This window comes from Coffea arabica, chromosome 5e, assembly GCF_036785885.1.
Source record: "Coffea arabica cultivar ET-39 chromosome 5e, Coffea Arabica ET-39 HiFi, whole genome shotgun sequence".
NCBI lineage: Eukaryota > Viridiplantae > Streptophyta > Magnoliopsida > Gentianales > Rubiaceae > Coffea > Coffea arabica.
In genome coordinates this window covers 35,971,811-35,980,636 of record NC_092318.1, presented here as the reverse complement: position 1 = coordinate 35,980,636, position 8,826 = coordinate 35,971,811, and positions in this window count along the sequence as shown.

Sequence of the window (8,826 nt, the reverse complement as noted above, 5' to 3'; positions counted from 1 at the left end):
ACATGACACCCGCCGTACTCCCAAGTCCCACTCAGGAATACCAGGCTACATTAACTAATTTAACTTTGACAGTACTAAACAATTTAACTAAATAAAGTGCGGTACGAATTACATATAAAAGGACGTCTACGAATAATCAAGACGTTCGTACATTTATTCTCCAATTGAAACAGCGGAAACAAAGGTAAATAAAACCAACAACTGGACGTAGCCAGCCTGCCAACTTCTATTCATCCAAAACTAATAAAAGTCATCCTCAGGGTCTTCTACGTAAACCAATTCATACTCTTCAAAATCTACAAAAATGGTAAGAAGTGGGTTGAGCGACACATCGCTCAGTAGGTAATATTTACCCCTCTGTTGGACCATGCACTCTTAGTTTTATAGATACATATACAAATATAAGTATAACTCAAATCGTTTGCATATCATTCACATCCGTAATTTTGAAAGTAACGTCATTTGTAAAGCAACCAGCAGTAAATAAGGACAAGCAATTTAAAAGCATCTTATTGATAGTTGTACATGAGAAATTGTAAAGTCATAAATCATTTCGTCTCAAGTCACAAATCTCTTCATATCTATTCGTAAATCAACTCATATCAGTTCATAAGTCTCATTTCAAATCAGTTCATAAATCATTCCATCAGATCAGCTCATAACAAGTACATGCAATGACCGGCTACTGAGTACTCAGCCTAGAGATTAAACCCCTACTAGGTAGGCGACCAATAAGCTTCATGACTACCGATTGGTCTCATTCATATTTGGGTCAATCGGCCGGACTCTATACCAGGCTACCATGACCTTACCAATCGGCCGGACTCTATACCAGGCTAACATGGCGATTAGACGGGACTATAGCCCCTACCGTCTATTCCATGACTGTTCTGAGCTTCACTTGTCAAAATTCAGTTCATATATCGTATACATAAATCTTTGCTTTCATAAAAGATTCAGCTCATTTTGTATATAAGAACATATCCAAACATTTCAAATAAGTCACATGGTCCATTTTTGTATAGTAAAATATAACTTTCATAAATATCCAAGTAAGGCATTTAATCAACCACCTTCTGAGTCAACACCACAAAATAGGATTGAAAACAAGCATTTCATTTTGCACATTTAAAATCTCAGAAGGATAAGTACCACCTACCTCTGTTTGGCTGCTCGAGAGGAACTACCTTAGATCCTTGTATCGTACCTATCAAATGCATAGGTTCCCTAATTAGTGGTTACTTCCTATAGATGCATAAATATACAAACCCTAGGCGAGTCAAATATTCGTGTCTAAACCATTATATGAACCCTGACAGAGTTTCCCTAAATTGAAATGTTTTCTATTTTTGGACAGTTTCTATTTTTGGAAAGTTTCCATTTTTGGAAAGTTTCTTAATTTGGAAAGTTTCCCTTTTTATAACATTTCTCAATTTAAAAGAAAATAATTATTCGTAATCATGTCTATTATCCTGACTACTATCTCACTATGTTTATTTATAGTTTATAATTATTCATTATTATTATTATCGTTCTCGTCGTCGCTAATTTATTTTATTACCACTTATATATATATTAAATAGTTACTATTACTTCCCCTTTATTTCCACTTTTATGCGTGTGTAGGTGTTATTATTATTTATGTATACATGTACATATATATTGACTTATTATAATTATTATTGTCTTAGTTTATTCCACTCGTATTTATATTTTTATCTTCGTTTATATCCTTAAATTTTTCTTCTCCACGTCCATATTGTTATTATCCTTACTATTATTGTTTATTAATTATTATTTACTATTATGATTATGATAAATTTATCTCACCTCATCTACCTTAAGCTCATAAGGCTAAATTAAGATATCCTAGATTTTTCTTTAAATATCTTAGACGTAATTAATTAAATATAAGTTTTACATGACCAATAATTCAATTCTAACAATTACTTTAAATCGGGTCTTGAATTTTCTAATATTCACGATATACTATACAAATGGGCTAGTTATATATAAAGTTTATTTACTAAACGTTTACTAAATTTTATACTATAGTTTGGCCCAAATTTAAATTGCTTCCCTTTATTTATTTATTTATTTATTACCACATATATATATGTGTTTTATTTTACTTTATTTTTTTTATTTTTTTTACCCTCGGGTGGGATCCATGGTTGGCCAAAGGCCAACCATGTCTGACCATGGCCGCCAGACCAAACCCTCAATTGGTTGGCCGAAAATTCACTCCAATGTCGCCAGCAAGTGCTAGCGACAACCTTATCTATTTTTTTTTTCTTTTTTTTGGCTGTCTTTCGGCCAACCCTTGAAGCTCTTTTCTTTGCCGCCAGAAATGGCAGCCATACCAAGACAGAGCAGCGGCGCCGCTGCTCTTCCCCATTTTTTTTTTTATAAAACAGATTCACTCGCCCTATAATCACCAGATTAAAAATCAACCCCCCCGATCTATTAACCCAGATACGAATCTTATCAAAACATATATATATATATATATATCTATGCCTATATAACAACAATACATGCCCATAAAATTTCTAGACCCATTAATATAACAACTACAACTTAAAAGAAAAGTTTTCTTGCGTGAACTCGAGACTTACAGGTTTAGATGCCTAGTCATCAGATCGATTGACGGTGTCGCCTGCTTCTCTTTCTCTCCTCTCTGACGGCTCTTGCTCTAGGGAGGCAGACGAAAGAAAGGTAAGGTTGGGGTTGTTTTCCTGTCTAGGGTTTTGATCAAACCTAAACCTAGCCCTACTTACTAGTAGGTGGCTTGGGCCAGAGTTTTAATTTATTAGACCCCTTATCCCATCCTACAGTTATTTTTATTTTATTTTTCTTTTACTTAGTAATTTTATCTATTTAATTAATTGGGGAAATAAAATAATAAAATCGGTGCCAAAAATCGTGGGTTTTACAGGTACCGGTAAGCTTCATGCTTGAAATATTCAAGTCAGTCACTCGACACGAGCGTGACAGGTGACTCCCATCCAATCACAGACGGAGGAGGTAACTGACCAATTTTTTGCCAAGATTTTGTGAGAATCAGAAGTGATGATGCGATCTCTAAAAGCAAGAAGCGCTGACTGATCAGCTGTAATATTACTGTTGCTGGTTGCCATGATGGCTAACCAAGCTAAACTAAAGATAAACAAGAAAAAGTAGTAGATTTTGTTCATGGCAATGCTCATGGTTCAATTTCAGATTTTTCTGAGCTCACAAGTAAGAATTGGGGTCAAGTTTAACCCTATATATACCTGTAGACGAGCATGGGAAGCAATAGCGAACATGCTTTTAGAAAAATAAAACCAAATAAATGGAAAGAGCCTGTAATATTGATATTCCTGCTAAGTTCCAAACAAGTACTATTAGATCATGGAAGGATGGACCTCCATCAAGTCGTGTTTTAACCTCTTGTAGGATTATCAGGGCAGCAAGTCGGTGATGAGTAGAACAGTCTTCGGAGACCATAGCTTCAAGGTGAGGGCGTCCACCGTGCAAAACAGGACCGTTTCTTGATATATTCCAGCATCTCCCCATTCTAGTTTCTCGTCATGTGCACTGGGAAGAAACAGACAAGCACTTGTCTCCCATCTCAAGTCGTTCCTGAACTCTCCTTTCAAAGTGAAGTATGGACTTCTGCTATTCCATCGTGCAGGAGGGATATTTTTTGGCACTTTGTTGGTTAAGGCACTCTTATTTTTTCTCTGCACTAGTTTGGGATATCGTCCGTTGCACATTGGAAACATATCAAGAAAATTTACACTCCTAGCCACAATGTAGTTAATTAGAGATATATCAGGGTCACTTCGAATTACAAAAAAATTTGTAAATAATTGTAGATAAAACTTTCATGTACGTAGACATTACTTGTAACCAGTACATATATTTAAAAAATGCTATTTATGTGTAAAGCTCGAGTATGGACTTCTACATACATCCATATTACTTATTTAATCTTCATATTCATTGGTTGGTATGTGAAATATGAAACACTGGCTTGTCTAGTTTATCAACTATACTTTGTTACAGGGCAAGTTCTGTAAAACCACATAGGCCAAGTATTTGATCTCTATAATATTTGTAATGTACAACAATAAGTTTTTTTTTTAATCTCTATTCACATCCTCTATTCACATCCTTTCAACCCTGAAACTATCAGGTTCTATTTAATCTCTATATGTAAGTCATATAATAGTAAGGTTCTATTTGATCTCTATTAGATTTATTCAATTTATAACTATGTGAGGCATCTTGTCGGGCCATTAGATTCTTACTTTGATTTCGTTCAAAGCAATTTTTTTCTAGCAAGTTGTCGTCAACCAACATAGCCAATTGATTATTACTTTTATCATAATTGACAGATTATCTGTTACAAATCGGTTAATATCAATATTTTCTTCCCGTATTCATAAAGGCATTAGTGGATTGCCAATCTTTTTGACATCTTATTCAACCTTTTCCAGTCTAATCCGCCTGAAAGTTTTGCCAAAAAGGAAAAGAAAAGAAAAAGTTTGGATAGGACTTTGAACCAAAAAAGTGTACTGCTATGATCATAAATGCAGCTATGAACTTCGTTTCTCATTTCTTAGTAGAAGAATTTGAACTTTGAATACTCGATCATGCTATGCATCAACTTATTGCAAGAGCAACTTCACGGTACTAACTCTAAAATGTTCCTACAGTATTAAATAATGCCTATGTCTTGCAATTAAATAGAGCAAAATATCCAAAGATGATCCAAAGTCTTGACTTCTTTTATATTGCAATTGTGAAAAGAGTTAAGACGGAAATGAAACTGAATGGCCTTACTAGGAAGTGGCACTTGCATTGCAACATGAACCAAATCAGTATGTTGATTTTTGGAATTAATTAACTTAACCAAAACATATGTAGGTTTTTGGAATTATATAACTCAATGAATAACCAAAACTAGTAAACTATGAACTCGTGCTATTAAACTTTATTGTTAAAGCACGTTACTTCATTTTTAATTCAATCTATTTCTTTATTCTGTAAACTCCTAAATTATAATTTAATGGGTAAAATACCAAAAATCCCCCTGTGGTTTGCCAAATGTACACTTTACCTCCCTATGGTTTGGAAACCTACAATTTAACTCCCTGTTGTTTCAACTAAAGTGAAAGTCTGACAGAAAACATCTACAATAACGGTATTTGAATGCCACGCACTTCTGCTGAGAGTTGTGGTTGCGATAATCTTTTCACTTGCCAAAGATACCCCCATGTGTTTTCAAACCATAGAGAGGTAAAGTGTACATTTGGCAAATCACAGGAAGGTTTTTGGTATTTTACCCATTCTCAAAATGCACGAAACATTTTTCTGAGGAATTGACTTATAGAGGGGCAATTTTGGTATTTTCCGTTCAGACGTTGGTTTAGATATTTTCCTTCAGACTTTCACTTTAGTTGAAATGACAGAAAATTAAATTGTAGGTTTCCAAACCATAAAGAGGTAAAGTGTACATTTGGCTAACCACAGGGGGGTTTTGGTATTTTACCCTAATTTAATTTACAGATTTTGCATTCGTGCTAAGATTAGCTATTCCTTTTTAATTCTTTCACAGTTTTAGTTTCTAATATAGGCGGAGTATCCTTCTCGCCCCAACTCCATTTAAAATCGGGGAAAAAAAATTCTGCAGGGCGGGGCGGAGCATACTGGCACCCCCGGTTGCCATCCTAACGACTATAATCTTTCCTTTAAGTTGTAGAAAAATTTGCTAGCTAGTCAAGCCGTGATGTTTGCTAGAAAATGGAAGGATGCTTCGTAAATACGTGAAGTGATAGACATTAATGGCTTTGTTTGGATTGTGAATTATTAGAGATATTTTTACTGTATCACTTTTTGTGATGTGATGTATGTGAGATAAAAAGGTAATTGGGAAGATAAAAAGGTATGTTGAAAATTGTAATGACGATGTAAGCAAATATATTTTGACAAATAAACCGCAATCCAAACAAACTTATTGTTGCGCACTTGTCATCAATTACGAAAGTATAGCGTACTGTGACTGATAATCAAGAAGTCCACAATTCACCTTGCAAGAAAGACTTGGACTTCAAATGTTGAAGTCTTTGAAGTTTGCTTCTTCTCCTTTGACGACCGTCAAAAAAACTAAAAAATAAAAAGGCTATTTTCATATTAGTATTGTTTTTAAATAATTGAAAATACAATGGGTTGGAAATTCTTTTCATGAAAATTTAAACATGTATAAGAAGATCATTTAATTTGTACTTCCTATTGTTTTCCAAAATGATAAAGAGTATAGAGCAATTCATTTGTAGTTTATACAAGTGCCCCTACCTCTTGCTTTATGTCAACTCACGTTGTGATGACAAAACTTTTCTTCTTTCCTTTTTTCTTTTGTTAATTTTTGTATAAACTCAAAGACATTTTCCCTTCAACATACTTTTGCATGTCATCAAATGAAGATAAAATGATAGGGTGCATTTTAGTGGGATATTTTGGGTAATATTACACAATTGTTTGACTAAATATTGCACTAATTGAGTGGATTCTACTCAGATGTGGTGTTTGGTGTTAATTGCAGGAATTGATGCTAAAAAAGTGCTTAAAATCAAATTTCAGAGGACTTCCTGATGAGTGGGCATGCCCACGCCTAACTCCAGCCCTCAGAGTCGGATTTCCGTGGTTCGTCGCATGTGGGAAACTTCAAAAAGGGAGTAGAGCAGCGGACTACAGTTTTGGGAAGTAGTGGGGTCACTCCCAAACTGAAGAGAATTATCTGTAATAGAATTTGCTAAGTATGAAGTTTTTGGTAGTCTGTTACCAACTTTTTAGGAGGAAAATTGGAATTAAATATATTTTTCCTTTCTGATGGGGCCTTGCCGATAAAAAGAAAATCAACTCCTTGATTTTCGGGTGGCTTCCAACGTAAGAGAGGATTTTGGACTTCTAGAGGACTTCTTCTTGACTTTCGTTTTTGCTACGTAAACCAGGTAAATTCTGTAGTGTAATCGGATATTTGAAGACAGGTATGGAAAGTAAAGCATATGGCAAAGAAGGTGGCACGTTGCAACTTGACATGTATGGACCAAGAAGGGAATATTTGTACAAAAGCAAGTGGAGACCTATAACCGGGGTTTGAAAATATTGTGTACTGCATAAGCTCAAAATGTGTTGGGGTGTCACGGAATTAACATAAATATAAAGGGTCTAAGAGTAAAACATTTGTGAGGAAGCATAAGCAGTACTAACTACTAAGCAAAGCCATCGTGGGGCCACCAAAGAGGAAGCGTATTACGTACTAAAGGGAAACTAGTAAATTTTATATTTAACAAATTTTAAATATGTGAAAGTAAAAAATTTTTGCCCATAACATACCAGCTCTTTATGAGTTTTTTACATTACATCAACAAAATACTAATTATTTATGGGTATTTTACTCTGAATCATTACATTTATGTAAAATACATATATGTTTGTAACTAAAATTGAAAAAGTATTATACTTATACTTTTACGAAAGGAAAACTAGTAGATTTTGCATTTAACAAATTTTAAATATTTGAAAGTAAAAAAGATTACGCCCATAATATACCAGCTCTTTATGGATTTTTTTGCATTACATCAACAAAATACTAGCTATTTATGGGCATTTTACTCTGAATCACTACATTTACATAAAATACATAAATGTTTGTAACTAAAATTGAAAAAGTAATATACTTATATTTTTACAAAAGAGAAACTGGTAAAATTTGTATTTAACATAAATTAAATATGTTAAAGGTGATTTTATTAGTTACTTAATTTGTTGGTAAGAAACAAGGTTTCTTTTGCAAAATTTGTTCATTAGATTTTTTTTCAAATAATTAGGATATAAAGGTAAATTTTCACAATCTTTTGTCAGCAATAGACCCTAATTTCCTCCTAGGCAGTGACGAAACCAAGATTTTTTCCTTGAAGGGAGGGCCAAAATGATTGATAAATAAAATTATTTTAATATGTTATGTTCAAAATAATTTTCATCTATTTAAATATATGGCATCCTAAAATATCAAATATTAACTTTAATTATAAAGGTATGCCTATTTAATAAATATGTAGTATAGTCATAACTAAAATTAAGACAAGAAATAACATTTGATTAAATATCTTATACGAAAAAATGCACTTTTCATCCTCAAAGTTTGGGTGGTTGGCCAATTTCATCCTCAAAATTTCACCCCAAACATATTGCATCCTCAAAGTTTCGTAATTTTGACCAATTAAGGACAATTGACGGGAAATGAAGAATTAATCGTTAGAACCAACGATTTTACCCAACAAAAAATGGGTAAAACCGAATAGAGCCATTTTTAATGGAACAATTGCAACGGACAAAAAACTCAATTCTTCTCATTCTTCGCTCTGCCTTTCTGTAACCCCAAAATTCTTTTGCCAATCTTTGAAATTTTAACAACCGTTATACAACTTTCAAAACAAATAAATTCATTCTAAATTTTTATTTAGGATTATTTCATAAACCAAATCGCGGTCACTTTGTGTAAAGTATCACTTTCCCAAAAAAGACCAGCTCTTTATGGATTTCCTCCATTATAAGAACAGAGTACCCATTTTTTCATAACTAAATTTATTTATCGAATAAAATAAAAATAAATCCATTTTCTAATAAAAAACCAGCTCTTTATGGCTTTCCTATATTATAAGAACAGAGTGCCCATTTTTTCATAACTAAATTTATTTATCGAATAAAATAAAAATAAATCCATTTTCTAATAAAAGACCAGCTCTTTATAGATTTCCTCCATTATAAGAACAGAGT